The sequence below is a fragment of the Macrobrachium rosenbergii genome, chromosome 55, assembly GCF_040412425.1.
Source record: "Macrobrachium rosenbergii isolate ZJJX-2024 chromosome 55, ASM4041242v1, whole genome shotgun sequence".
Classification (NCBI taxonomy): Eukaryota; Metazoa; Arthropoda; class Malacostraca; order Decapoda; family Palaemonidae; genus Macrobrachium; species Macrobrachium rosenbergii.
This window is the reverse complement of record NC_089795.1, coordinates 25,552,486-25,568,966: the sequence shown is the minus strand read 5'-3', so window position 1 is coordinate 25,568,966 and position 16,481 is coordinate 25,552,486. Positions and strand designations below refer to the sequence as shown.

At 36.0% G+C, this 16,481-nt stretch overlaps 2 pseudogenes; one reads left to right on the top strand and one right to left on the bottom strand.

The window, feature by feature from the left end:
- Positions 1–1,221: 1,221 nt before the first annotated feature.
- LOC136835775 (hemocyanin-like) lies at positions 1,222–3,976 on the top strand (annotated as a pseudogene).
- Positions 3,977–11,534: 7,558 nt separating this feature from the next.
- LOC136835697 (hemocyanin subunit-like) lies at positions 11,535–15,858 on the bottom strand (annotated as a pseudogene).
- Between the last annotated feature and the right edge of the window lie 623 nt (positions 15,859–16,481).

Below are 16,481 nucleotides of genomic sequence, written 5' to 3'. Positions count from 1 at the left end.
CACACTTACCATTATATGAAAAAGTAATTTATTGTGTTGGAAAACAATACCAGTACTTGGAAAGAAGAGGTGTGAAGACGCGAGACAATGGTAATATTTGAGCAAAGTTCAGATGTTGTGGAAATAAAAAGGAGTATATTTTTTGTGAGGTTTAGCAATTATCGTTTATTTAAAACCTAGTGGAAATTACTTTTATATGCGCTGATTGTGCTACCTATTCCTTTAAACTTACACTAACTCATCTCAAATCTTCAGTTATTAAAATCTTATTATCTTCATATTATCAAGAGACTGGGCCAGAGAGAGAGAGAATTAGAGACTGCTTGAGAGAGAGAGAGAGATTATCCCTTCTGAGTGAGTAAATCATCAACACACAATCACGTGTGGAGAGATTTTGAGAGAGAGAGGCTGGGGAAGCAAGGGGTTAGGGAGAGAAAAGAAAAATCGGCTGATATCAAGTGACTTTGTTACTTGTACCTGGGTTAACGTGAGTTAATATATCTGTTATATAATAATAATATATATATATATATATATATATATATATATATATATATATATATATATATATATATGATTGTGTGTTATATATATATATATATATATATATATATATATACATAGTTGCTTCAGGTTCCAACTTCTTTTCATCCTTGCGCCATCAACTCCTTTATCTCGGCTCAGAGGGCAAAAGCAAGAGATCCCAGTTGCTCTCAGGAGGCAGAAGGGAAGACCGCTCACTGACATTGTGTGTTGAGCTGTATATAAAGGCCTTTGCAAGAGGTCGTCTTTGCATTCAGTCATCATGAAGACCGCTCGCCTCCTCTTAGCAGTGGTAGGCGCTGCCCTTTTATCAGTCGACTTCTGTGGATGAGATGAAACTAGAAGTATTGGATGGTGCTTTGTCACTTAAAATTTCAATGACAGAGTACCTTGGCTAAAAAAAATATGTATGCCATTTTTTAAAACTTAAGATCTGATTGCTCCATACTTATTAGCTATTCCTTGTGATATGACTTTTACTAAATCATTTTCAAGGTGTAGTAAAACCTACAAAGTTAGACTTTCATTCCTTATCTACATGCTTTGTTTAGTCATTATAAATGTCTATTTTAGTTTAAAGATTATTAGAATATCTGATGATTTGTTTGTCATTGGCTTCATGTCACAAATCATCATGAAATAACAAGAGGGCCGGGGTTCAAATCCCGCCGCTCACTGATGGCTCGGATTGCGCACACTGCAAAAATCCTGGCAGCCCGTCAACCTAGTGGTACAAAAATACTCAAGAGGTTCAGTAGGAGAATAGGTATCAGCCCTCAGGCTGGGAAGTTAAGCAGTAGGCCTAGCAACACACTGGACACGTATCATGGGCATTGGGACCTATCACCCACTGGAGATCAGTGCCTGCCCTATGAGCCTACAAAGACCCAGGAGGACTTTAAAGTACATAAAAATCTTATTTTGCATTGCCAAAAAGGTTTCAGCATAACATCTCAGTTATTCAAAAGGAAATTCAAATCAAGTTTGTGTGATCCTGTTAAAAGTAAAGGGTGAAGAAGTTGCACTGAATGCAAATAATGGAAAGTGGAATCATTTGAAGATACTCGTAAACGGGGTATAATTTTTTTAAATATATTATGTTACGTGTGGGGCTTGGCTGATGAGTTTATTAATTAATTAATGCAATTTATGGGGCCCTGCGTCGCCAATGGCACACGTAACCTGTCAATTAAAGCTAGAGTTAGCCTCACAGACAGACAATTACTTAATTCAATAAGGTCACCAGTCGGGGAAAACCATATATGGGATAACGGATTACTCTGCAACAAATGGATTACATCAAACCCCTTTACTTCCCAAATGGTCCTCGACAAAGAAAGAATGTGCAGTTATAGCAAGGAAATTATATGAACTTTCGCTCATGTCGAACACAGTCAATTTTCCTTTGCTTCAAGTAAAGTTATAACGCAACGAAGTATTCGAGATATCGTACTCAGTTTTGTATTATTGAAGGCTAATTCTCTTCAGAACAATGGGATCAAGATACAAGGCTGCCTGAAATTTACTTACTTAACTTTCCCTAAGTCATACTTACTGCACGGGAATAGTTTACACAGTCACTAGGCAATATTAATTATTTTTACACTAGACTTCATAAAAGTAAATTGGTTATACCAGGTCCTCGTAGATGGTGGTGAAGAGGAAACAATAGAAAGGTTGAGATATAAGGGAAGAAACATTAACAAACAGCAGATACTTGTCGATTTTCAGAATTAGCGTTATGTGGTTTGCTTGCGCACTGCAACTGACAAGACAGATTCTTGAAAACTCACGGTAATGTTATTCACTAATGAAAAGATGGGGGGGGGGTGGGGGGGTTACAAAGGACACAGTTTTGCCTGAGCACGAAGTGTGTTCTCAGCTCGGACATTAGAATCTCTCTGACTTGGCTCAGGTCAGAGCTGTAGGCCTGGGGTGTTTTTCCGACTTCGTACATCGCCCCAGGCAGTCTGAAAAATTGACAGAGACATTGCCGAATGCATAGGACAGAGCAAAAGGAAGCTTAAGACCACCTTTACCAGAGGTTACTTGGTAAGACCCTCCCTATGGGTTAGGCCTCTAATGCTAACTAAAGACGTTACTTTTTTGAAACACCCAGCCTCCCTTAGCATAGATGAAGACGCCTTTCTGTCTTTGTTAGACTGATATTTTTACTAAATGATGCAGAGAGGGTGAACAGCAGAATATTTATAAAAATTATAATGCTAAAAGGATAAAAAAAGGGTAGAACATGAAGATATAAAAGGTGTAACTTATATCCAAAGCTCTGAAAAATATTCGTTTACTACAATACTGAATAATATAAAAATCTCCATGATAACATGCACTGCAATTTTAGACTATATTAATATAAAGTATACCTTTGAAAATGGAATACATCACACGTTGAGGAAATAATAATAAAAACTACTCTATTACAAACTATTTGTGGTCATTTTAAAATGAGTCAAAACTGAGTGATACAATGCGAGGACAATTTTCGAATAACTGTTGCCCATCCCTCAACCCGATTTTCTATCTATTCATTTTCTATATTTAACTGCAAATGTACCTCTTGCCCAGAAGCAGCACAACGTGAACTTTATCCTATGGAAGGTAAATGAGCACCTACGTGATGAAACCCATAAAACCTATGCCAAAACCTTCGATCCAGAGGCCGACACATCCCATTGCTCAGATAATGGAGAAGCTGTCCACCGCCTCATGAAAGAACTCAAGGACCACCGTCTGCTGGAACGAAAGCATTGGTTCTCCCTCTTCAACGACAGACACCACAAAGAAGCTCTTCTATTTTCGACGTCATGATACATTGCAAGGACTGGGATACGGGCACTAAAATGGCTGCCTATTTCCGGGAGCACATGAACGAGAGAGGATTCGTGTATGCAATTTATGCTGCTGTTACCCACCATCCACTGGCTGGACATGTTGTCCTTCCTCCACTCTATGAAGTCACACCTCACTTATTCACCAACACCGAAGTCATCCACGAAGCCTATGCAGCTAAGATGAAACAGACACCTTCCAAAATCAAATCCTCATTCACAAGCACAGCCAGGAACAAGGAACAACGTGTAGCTTACTTTGGAGAAGACACTGGCATTTGGAATTCCCATTTTGGTGGAGGGATTCTTATTCTCACAAACTGGACTGCAAGGGAGAAAACTTCTTCTGGGTACATCATCAGCTCACTTGCCACTTTGATGCCGAAAGAATTTCCAACTACTTGGACCCAGTCGAGGAACTGCATTGGGATAAGCCTATTCATGATGGATTTGCTCCTCACGCATCCTACAAGTATGGAGGAGCTTTCCCTTCTCGCCCTGATGATGTCGACTTCGAGGACGTTGATGGCGTTGCAAGAGTTAGAGACATGATCATCACTGGATCAAATCCGAAAGTGACGGCATAAGTAGTGCACGGAACTGATGAGGAAATTAAGACATCATTAATCAATTCATGCAATGTCCCTACGCGAATTACTTAATGTAGGAAACCCCGCTAAATCACACTCAGTGTTTGAAAATACCTACAGATAACGTATACTCCAAATTGCCTTTTTACAGTGCTTCAGATCCCACATATAAGAATTCTTGAATGTGGTGTGTTGCTCGAAAGACTTCCTATCTTTATAGAGAAGTGTTTTACTGTGTGACTACCAGCAACTACTTAGAGAAAATCTGGAAAACCAACAGGAGTAAGTACCGAAGAGCTTCTTTTAATAACTGAAGCCTGAGCCACAATAAATATTACTTAATACCCTGGGCCTAGTGTGCTATATATACTTTCCTGTGCTTAGTGTCTATTACTTAGCCCCATAAGGTCAGTGAATGTTACCTATTTTCTTTGGTACTTAATTCACACACTCACCTGAGGTGCTATTTTGTCCTGCTCCTAATAACAAGAATATCTATATTCTTTACCATAATATTATGAAGCAGACTTTTGATTACTGCTATCAAAGCCGATGTTCACAGGTTAGAAGGAATTTATTGCGGTTCCTTTAAGCACAGGCAGCACATGATAGTTTGGCTGAGAGATATTGCTTAAATATGCATGTACGTATTTACCATTTGATTAAATTTTTATTCTTATTCTGTTTTCTGTTTGTTTTCTCTTATGACTATTTGTTAAAATTTTCACATTTATTGTTTTCTGTTTGTTTTCTCTCATGGGATAAAATTCTTTGCAACTTTACTTACAAGTTTATTTGTATTTTAGGTCGGTCTCTGTAAGCGATTACTCATCTTGTACAGAAAAAACAAGTAAAAATATTAATAAAAGACTTTATTATTATCATTATTATAAAAGCACTGAACCCAACTTTCTAAAAAGACTTTTAAAACTCTTCGTAATGTTTGTGGTTTTCGTTTCATTCCCTCCCAAGTTTCAAGGGTTTATTAAAAGTAGAAGTATTTATAAATGGCTCTACATTTTCCAGTATTCAAAAACTCCATACAGGCGAAAAATTCACGCTCCCTCTTTAGGTCGCTGTTCAATAAGCCGCTGCTTAGCATCCAAACGATGCATGGTTGGAATCTTTCCTAAATACAGCCGTAAAGCAAGAAACCACCTTATGGTTTTGAGTGTAATTTATAAAATACTTAAAAAATAGCTGACTATAATTTATAACACTTTCTTTATACCTCCTAAATGATTTATTGCCCTATCGATTAGCGCGCAATGTTCGATGAACAGCGTATGAAAAAACACACACACACACACCGATTCAAAGATGTCAGCATCTTGGATTCATAGTACAAAATGATTTATATAACGGGATTTAAATTCTACTTTCATTTATAATTTTGCTTTGCATAGGTTAAGGAAGCATCTATCTTGCTACTTCCATTAGGTGGGTCATCTTAAAGGGTCACCGTGAGTAGCCTCAAGCAGCACATAAGTGGATAGCCATGTTCCCTAATACTGGGCTCTTCTTTAGAATATGTATCGTAGACTTCCCATTCGTTTTGTGGGTTCCCGGACCTGAGGATACTCTAAAGAACGTTTTCCTTGATCTATTCGTATTCATTTTTCTGAACTGTAATTACGGGGAATAATATGTTAGGGTGATTATAATTTAAGCGCCTTACTCTTAAATTAAATTTCATTTTTAGTAAACAATACCGACGAGCATACATGACGTTCTTCTATTGAAAATTCTTTCCTAAGTGTAAATATTATTGTCGTTAAATATTTCATATTCACATCGCCATTTTATTGCGCCTTAAAGAATTTTACTTACATGCACATGTTTTGCACTTCTGTTATAATGCCTGTAAAGAATTAATTTTGGACATAGATCATATGTTTATAAAAAAAATCGGATAATGTACATTGGTCAGTATTTGGTGCCATACAACAAATTCTTGACCTTTAGTGTTTCGTTTCCTAAAACAACCTTGTATTTTTTGCCTAGACTGTCACTCTTTGAATTAGTGTAACTCTTCTTTTAAAGAAATATGACCTTGGATAACAATGTTGATGAAGAGCAGAGGTACCTGCTCGTCGTCAATGAAACTGGGGATGTTGCTCATTCTGGTGTGACTTCGAAGGATAATCCTTCTTTCTTATGGAATGTTCAGTTTAAGGATTAAAAAATTCCAAATTAAAACTGGAAAGTCACCGAAAGAACTCATGACTCTTAGGTTATATTTTGGAGGATTCACTAGAGAAGCTTCTCTTTGGGTTGCACTTCTTTCTGAATACCTACACATTTTAAAATATGGTAGACGCATAACATTATTTCTTTTTATTCACATTCAAAATTTCGTTGAAACTGAGTCTGTGATTGGGAAGATATAGGAATTATCTATGGTTGGGAGTGTGTCCCTCAATGTTAGAATCCTTAACTTGAATGTAGTGGAAGTTCGTCGTCAACGATGGTAACATGATCTTAAGCTTTTTAAAGATGCTTTACCATGCTAACCTAAAGCAAAATATACAAAACTGTGATCGAGTGTGTGCACTTTTTTCTTGTTTTTTAAACACTAGCACTGAGGGCGGAGTCGTGTTTAACGAGACGAAACAAACCACGGTATGGGGAGCCATTAGTAATGAAAAATATCTTTTCGGAACTAATTTTTGCTGACGATGCTTAAAGGCCCTTCATACACTAATATGGAATACAAATAACAATGACTTTGGAATTAAATACAACAAAACTGTTCTTACTACGCAATCATTTAAGAATATGAGAAAAATTTTGGACTACTTTTACACGGGTCACTATCATGGATTCAATATTTCCACAGATTAAAAAAAAACATTCAAAGATAAATTAATGAACGCTGACAAAACCGAATGCGAATAAAAAAAAAAGTTAAGTTAAAACAATGCCCCTGGGATCATATCGAAGCATTAAATCGTGAACATTGAAGTATTAATAATGGAAAGAAAAGTTTCGAATTTTATGGTAAAGTTAACAGAATATCTTACATGCATTAGGGCATAGAAAATTAGCAAATGAAAAGTGCAGCACACGGTGTTAGTGTGATAAGAAAAAATTATGCACTCAAGAATACAGATATTATAATGAGGAAGCGAACTGCCGTCCCAACTAGATAAATATTAAAGAGTCCTAATCTCTTCACCTATCAGACAACATTGCGGGCACAAGTTCCACTAATTTTAGCATCACCAACTTCAAAATATTACACAAGGGCATTTGTTGAAATTTAAATAAGGAATGCTGAATTACGTAGAGGCTTGAATCAGGAGGAGTCTAATTTTCTTTAAAAACTGTAATTTCTTTGCATATATTGTATATAGTTTCGCTTACTTTTTATGTTTAATTTCAACTTTCATTGTTCTATCTGCATATCATGTTTGAAAATAAACCTGTATCTGTCCTTGGTGGCAGGAGTATTGTAAAATGCTGTGCGTGTGATCGAGATGTAATCTATTACAAAAATGAGATTCTCTCATATATGTGTATATATATATAATTATATATATATATATATATATATATATATATATATATATATACACATATATATATACAGTATATATATGTATATACTTATATATATATATATATATATATATATATATATATATATATATATATATATATATATCACACATTACCACAGGTGAAAAAAATAAGAAACGGGTAATGTGGTAAGGTGTGATAAATGAATCACGTACAAAAGTGATAATAATCATATATATATATATATATATATATATATATATATATATATATATATATATATATATTTATATATATACATAAATATATATATATATATATATATATATATATATATATGAAATTTTTATCACACCGTGATTTACATACAATCATGAAGCTACAAATGTCGCTTAATTTCAAATTCACACTACTCAGGAGTATCCCGATGGGGAATTATCACCAAAGGGGAATTTATAAGTGATAAATGGATTGGTACTGCCGGGTCGCAATCCCACGACACAGAACTTATCCAGCAACTCCAGTCGATGTTCTACCACTGCGCTATCAAGACAGGTATAAGTCAATGCCGAGTTTGCTGTACATATTTTTCCCGTCGCGAGCGGGGAAATTATACTTAGCCTCGACATTAACCCACCTCTGCCATGATAGTTCATTGGTATGTTTGGAACATGCAGCTCTTATTATGAAATTTTTTAACACACCATGATTTATATACAATCATGAAGCTACAAATGTCGCTTAATATCAAATTCACGCTACCTCGGGAGTGTCCTGATAGGGAATTATCACCGAAGGCAAATTTATAAGTGATAAAATGGATTGATACTGCCGGGTTGCGATCCCACAACACAGAACTTATCCAGCAACTCCAGTCGACGTTCTACCACTGAGCTATCAAGAGAGGTACAAGTCAATGCCGAGTTTGCTGTACTTATTTTTCCCGTCGCGAGTGGGGAAATTGTACTTAACCTCGGCATTAGCCCACCTCCGCCATGATAGTTCACTGGTACGTTTGGAACACGCAGCTCTTATTATGAAATTTTTTATCACACCGTGATTTATATACAATCATGAAGCTACAAATGTTGCTTATTATCAAATTCACGCTACCTCGGGAGTATCCCGATAAGGAATTATCACCGAAGGAGAATTTATAAGTGATAATTGGATTGGTACTGCTGGGTCGCGATCCCAGGACGCAGAACTTATCCAGCAACTCCAGTCGACGTTCTACCACTGAGCTATCAAGATATTAAGTGACATTTGTAGCTTCATGGGTTGTATATAAATCACGGTGTCATTTATATATATATATATATATATATATATATATATATATATATATATATATATATATATATATATATATATATATATATATATATATATATATATATATATATATATATATATATATATATATATATATATATATATATATATATATATATATATATATATATATATATATATATATATATATATATAAATATATATATATATACATAAATATTTTTGGGTAAATGAATTTATGCAAATATTTTGGGGAATGAAAGAAAAGGTCATTCTGAGCAGAAAATGTCTTATAAACACACAAACACACACACATATACATATATATACTGTATATATATTATATATATATTATATATGTATATATGTATATATATATGTATATACATACCAGATATATATATATATATATATATATATATATATATATATATATATATATATATATATATATATATATATATATATATGTATATATTATACGTGAGCAACATCATCTACACTCTAACGCACATAAATAAAGCTCCCTGCTGCAAACTAAAGTTAGTCTTATAGCATTTTTCCAGGATTCATGTTCTTTGTTTAGTAGTATGGAACTGTTGTAATTCTTTATGGAGTCTTTGTGCTGAGAGTGCTCTGCGCTGATACATCAACAAGAGTCGGAATTTCGGATTACTTGCATGTATTGCGAGTAAAAAGAATGTGGCTGTTATATAGGTTTTAATTTTCTCTTATAATCCGCCATACACTTTTCGCCGTGCATTGCAACTCTATTAAGCTTATATTTTTATGCTGATTTAGTTCAGTGATCATCTACAAATATTCATTTGTGAAATTATAAAAAAAACTCCCAGCAGCTCCATAAAAGTAAATACAGAAAATTAATCCTGAAAAATGCCATAAGACTAACTTTAGTTGGTAGCGGGAGCTTTGATTTGAAAGCATAACAAACAGTTACATTCTGTCGTCGTAACTGCTTCGGTCATTGACACTTTTCTCAGGGAAGCAGCTGCAGAAGTGGAACATTAAGAATTTCACTGTATATGTATAGAACAACGTGAAAAATAATTTTAAAAAAATGCGTGAATTGGAAAGAAGAGTCAAAACTCTATATTAGTGTGTTAAACCTGTTATTATAAGGATTCGTAAAGTGGTTTACAATAGTAAATAATTAAGGCAAGTGGAAAACCTAAAACTGCCCACACAAATCTTGTCACTTAATTCCATGCTTTTACAATTGCCTTTCATCTGTAATGAGAAACTTTCTTAGATGGTCATACTCCCTAGAGAGAGCAAAACCTGAAAAAAATATACTCTAGGAGATATAAATGTCTGGAACTCGATGGTACTTCCAGGATATTGTCTGGAAGGGTTGGTAAGAAAGCGGGAAGCGTGGCCTCTCTGAGAGAAGAGTCATGAGAGAGCACAGAGACACTGGTAGTCGGGGCTGTCTGGGCTTGAGGTTGGGTGAGGTTTTTCTCGCTTCTTTTTCATGGCATAAAATGTGCATTAAAATGCTGAAGCTTCTCTTTTTTCCTGTTGTTGTCTTCCTTTCACCTACTTCATAATGCCACTGAAAAGCCTGATACTGTTTCCGGTTTCATAGATGACTAGAATGATTTCGGTTACAGAATTATGTGCCTATGGATATTATGAATTGTGCTTTTCTTCAAGAATTTCGTGATATTTCATTTAGCGTCACGCAAAAAATAGGCACAAAAAATAACAAAGTTAATAATAATCATCATTATCATCATCATCATCATCTTCACTGGTCCTACTCATATGTAACGAGCATTCGTGATATTTTGTCACACTGACCTCTTTAACTTTCAATACCTTTGCGCTTTTTAGTTTTCTATACAGATAATTCTGTATGAAACTCTCAGCCACGGCCCATGAAACATTCAGCTGCGACCCCTGAAACTTTCAGCCACGGCCCAGTGGTGGTCTGAGCTGTTGGCGCCTATAGCGGTGCCAAATGCACGATCATGGCTAACTTTAACCTTAAGTAAAATAAAAACTACTGAGGCTAGAGGGCTGCAATTTAGTATGTTTGATGATTGGAGGGTGGAAGATCAACATACCAATTTGCAGCCCTCTAGCCTTAGCAGTTTTTAAGATCTGAGGGCGGACAGAAAAAGTGCGGACGGACAGAAAAATAGCCATCTCAATAGTCTTCTTTTACAGAAACTAAAAATGAAAACTGGAACATTTCCTTTTGTTTCTCTTATAGCATCCTGAACCAACGCTTGTTCACCCGTGTCTGGCAGTTATTTCCTCTCAAAAGAAAAAAAAAACACGCAGAATTCTTTATTTCTTCAGTATAGCCGCGATCGGTGTTATAGATAATTGACGTTATGTTGTCCTCCGCGTTTTTTTATCAGTTATTACGAAACAACTATTCAACTAAATACCTAAAATTGTCCTTTCCAAATGGTAGTTTTATTTAAACAAATACCCCATCCAAACTGTTTAGCTTAGAACTAAGTTTTAATTAAATGTGGTGCTTGTGCTTTAACTTCAATCAAGTATAAGAATCTTGATTTTTGTTTTTCTATTTATTTACGCTATCCACGTATATACTTAAAATACAAGTAAGCTTATCCTAAAATTACTCTTGTTTACTCCATAGATTTTTTATTCTAAAATAGTAATAAGACGGGTAACTAAGAGTCACCTCTCAAGTACCTACAGTATGTAATTTCCCTGAGGAAGAAATAAGTTATTCACAATATCAGTTTCATATATAGCTGTATTATTTAATGTTTGAATACAGTCTTTCAGTCATGATGATGAATGTGTTCACCATGATTGTAAACCTTAACGTGTGTGTGGTGGAAGTTGGTAATTTGTTCGTAGATGCGTTCATCCTCGACGTGGCGGTCGAATGGGTAACCATGAGGCCTCTTATCAGGGTAGACTCCATGAGCACCGTAATGGATGAAGTTGTCCTTGGTGTGGAGGTCAGGCACAGCAGCATCGGCCTCGCCGTCTGTCACGCAAACGAAGAGGTCGAAGTTCATGCCATTTTGGTTACCTTTGGGCAGGAGGAAACGATCTGGTAGACCAGTGGCACTCTCGTATTCGTGTAAATCCAGGTCTCCTCCACTTGAGAGAGCAGCCTCAGTCTTCTCCATTAGGGTTTTGAAGTTAGGGACATCAGCTACTGTGACAGCAGATTCCTTTGATTTACGGACGATGTGGTTATCTCCTGGAGATACTGTCAAGAGATGTTTTAAGGGATTAGTGCAGTTAGACACAAAGCATTATTCTTGTTAATTATTCCTCAATAAAGCCTTTCATACTCATTAACGAAAGCAAGAACATATAAAACTGATTCTACTCTTGTTTTCGATATTCCTAATGCACTTTAATCTTTCAGACATTATTTGTAGCATCATATGTAGCACAACTCGTATATGAATTCAACTTTACATAGAGGTGATCTGATTTTAAAAGGAAAAATTATTATTGATGTATATGTAACTTAGCATAAATGTTGTTAAAGTCAAAAATGAAAAGAGAGGTATATACGAAATATATCAAGAAAAAGTATTACTTACATTTTACCCAGAATTTGTCCAGCTCAATGGCATACCATCTGCCATCATCAAAGGAGAACTTGACACCATTGTTGTCTTCATGAGGCCAAGCGAAAATTCTAATAGTTGCCAAAACTTCAGATCCTTTTTCATTGTTAACATCAATGTTGTATGAGAATTCCTTGTGGTCCAGACGTGGAACATAGGTGTCGATTTCAACGTCAGCAATCTCAACGGTGTCATCGACTGCATTGATCAAACTGTATTCAAAATCTTCAAAGTAAGTTTCCAAGGTTCCGTCAATGGCAACATTCTTAACATGAACTCCTTCAAAATCCAACTCCTCCTTAGTGTAACTAGGAAGGCTATCCTTGTGTTCCCTGAAGATATTATCCATATATTTGTGAAGTCGGAAGAAACCGGGATCTCGAGTGGCAGTTTCAAAGTGTTCCATGACACCTGGTGGCATATTATACTTACCATGAGGATCTGTCTGACGACCAAGCATAATATGGGCAGTGTTATGGAGAGCGCCATAGTACTGAGTATTGGGACTGTACATAGAAGATTCAATAATATCACCAAGAACATCAATGCCATGGTCATTCATGATATCAATGTGAGAACCGTCTTCCTTGACGATATATCCATGAGCAATGGCGTCTCGGATACGGCTGTCAGTGATGATCATGTCTCTAACACGTGCAACGCCATCAACGTCCTCAAAATCAACATTATCAGGACGAGATGGGAAAGCTCCTCCATACTTGTAGGAGGTATGAGGAGCAAATCCATCATGGATAGGTTTATCCCACTGCAGTTCCTCGACTGGGTCCAAGTAGTTGGAAATTCTTTCGGCATCAAAGCGACAAGTGAGCTGATGATGTACCCAGAAGAAGTTTTCTCCTTTGCGGTCGAGTTTGTGAGAATAAGAATCCTGCCACCAGAATGGGAATTCCAAATGCCAGAATACGTGGTGGGTATTCATGCCAATGTCTTCTCCAAAGTAGGCAACACGCTGTTCCTTGTTCCTAGCTGTGCCTGTGAAGGTTGATTTGATTTTGGTAGGTGTCTGTTTCATCTTAGCTGCATAGGCCTCTTGGATGACTTCCGTGCTGGTAAACATGTGAGGTGTGACTTCATAGAGTGGAGGAAGAACAACATGTTCAGCCAGTGGATGGTGGATGACAGCAGCATAAATTGCATACACGAATTCTCCCTCGTTCATTCGGTCACGGAAATAGGCAGCATTTTTGACGGCTGTTTCCCAGTCATTGCAATGCATGAAGACATCAAAAGAGCATAAGAGCTTCTTCGCGGTGTCTGTCGTTGAATAGGGAGAACCAGTGCTTTTGCTGCAGGAGACGGTGATCCTTGAGTTCTTTCATGAGGCGGTGGATAGCTTCTCCATTATCCGTGTAATGGGATTTGTCGGCCTCTGGGTCAAAGGTTTTAGCATAGTCTAGGTGTTTCTCATCACGAAGGTGTTCATTTACCTTCCACAGCAGATAGTTCACATCATGCTGCTTCTGGGCATTGGAAACATCTGGGAAAGTGAAATTTTCAGGAGACTGTAGAAATATCATAATAGTAAGATTAGCATTAGCAAGTTGTTAGACCTTTCGGTCATGTAAATTGATATTAGAGAAGTTTAACTGCAGTAACGTTAAAGGTTCTTGTTTGCTGTACAATATACGCTAGTTATTTACAATGTAACTCCCTAAATATGCAATTTTTAATGGGTTTTCTTAAACATCTATCCAACTTTCGTTCATTATCTCCTACAAAATTTTCATAGGTTGTAGTACTTTACTTCCAAGAATCGTTTCTTGGAAAACCCATATTGGAAGAAATGCTAAAACTGTGGGGTAATCACCTGTGAGCAATAAAAGGCTCCCTAAACTGGAGCCCTCTTTTTTAATATTTTCTTTCAGAGAAGATAATCTCGGCATAATTTCTCAAAATTCCTGTTGCTATTATCCCTTTATAGAGAAATATCCAAAAGTACGATGCATCGCTGCTAATGTTCAATATCGAGAACCGATTATGGACATGAAAGTGAACTTAAAAGATCCCAAGAAGGGAAACAGGAAACATTTCATAGGTAGACACGAAAAGGAAATATAACTTAAAGAGAGTTGTACTATTATCCGTCAAAAGAAACCTGCAGGCCATCTTTTTGTGGCGAAGAATTACTCATCAAATTCACATTATTTCAGTTATTTTTATTTGTAATATAAACCTGTATTGTACAGGAAGTGCTATTAATTTAACCATATCTTGACCAGGTAGTAATAGGAATTTAAACTTTTTTTTTTTTGCAAGAAGCACTAGTTATTTGATTTTTTTTGCGGAGAACACTATCTATTTGAGTTTCTTTTTAATAAGTTCTTGCAGTTTAGTTAGTTTCGGTCTAATGACTCTATGATTTGACTTTTCTGCTCGAATATAAGTTTTTGAAGAGAGCTGATAATAGAAAACCTTTTGACCGGCAGCAGTATCAATCATTTGAGTTTCTCGTAAAGAGGGCCAGCACATATTTTGATTAGAAGTTATGATAATTTAAAGTTTTTCCAACAATTGACAGCAATTTTGGCTTTTGGCAAGTATAATATTTTGGCAGAATGTATTAGCAATTCCAGAACTTTGGCAAAGAAGTACTAGTTAATAAACTTCGTCGCAAAGTATGTATTAGGAATTTTAGCTTTAAGATAAAACCTTACTACTTTAAAGTTATAAAAATTGCTAACAAATTCATGTTTTGCGAGAAGTGATAACAATTAAATTTATCTTAACAGAAGTGTTAGGAATGTTATCTTCTGACCGGAATCTATTGCAGCTTCATTCTTTTTGACATTAAGTGCTAACCACTGGCTTTCCACCAATGAGTAATAAATTTTTTAATTTTCAACATGACTTGCCTACAAATTTATCCTTTGGGCGGAACGTCCTGAAATTTTAAGCCTTCAGGATAGAGATTCAGTTATTTCACCTTACTGAAAAAAAAATATATACACTGACCTTGCATCAGTGAGTAATTGCAATGTTTAATTTTCAACACGACTTGCCTACAAATTTATCCTTTGGGCGGAACGTCCTGACATTTTAAGCCTTCAAGATAAAGATTTATTTATTTCACCTTACTGAAAAAAAAAGATATACACTGACTTTGCACCAGTGAGTAATTGCAATGTTTAATTTTCAACACGACTTGCCTACAAATTTATCCTTTGGGCAGAACGTCCTGGGACTTCAAGACAAAATTTGGCCTTTGAAAAAAAAAGATATACACTGACTTTCCACCAGTGAGTAACGTTTAATTTTCCTGCAAATTTACATTTTAAGCCTTCAGGATAGAGATTCAGTTGTTTCACCTTACAGAAAAAAGATATAATATATCAGTTTCAGCTACAGCTTTTGGTTTCTGTACCCACCGGCCGAGGCGACGGATAGCAGGGCAGCGCCTGCTACCGCTAAGAGGAGGAGGGCGGTCTTCATGGCGAATGAGGGCGAGGAAGGGCCTGCTAACAGTTACACGCGGGAAGTGTACCTGAGATGATATAAGAAGATATATTACCATCTTTTATCAGCTATCATTGCCTCTTATCATCGAACTCCACGTTCTCTATCTCCATTTCTCCACCCTTTTGACGTGTATGGTGGTGTGATGTAACACCATCTGTAGTTATGTGTAACACACATCTGTATTTGGGGAAAAAAGAGTTTGGTTAAAACCAAGCCCAAGAAAATAAGGTACATTGGTGGCATTTAACTGTTGTAGTTTGGCATTCTGAACGGGAATATAATATTTATGATTAGAATATGATATATTTCCCATTTTTGCTGATAACTATAAATGACAAACAAAAATCCAATAACGTTACTCAGGCATACTGTCCTAAACTGATAATTTCTTCACCCTACCGTTTTAAGGAAATGACTCTGCTACCGAACTGAGTAAAACTCCCACATTTAATAACTGGGGTTTCAATTTTCTAAGCTTGTTTATAAATTATTCTTACCGCGAAAAATAGAAATCATTTTAAAGGTTTTGCCCTGATGTCTATTAATGCTTAAAGATGTGTATTCATCATTGTTGATTAGGATATTTCAAAATCAAGGAACCGGGGTCATGCTGA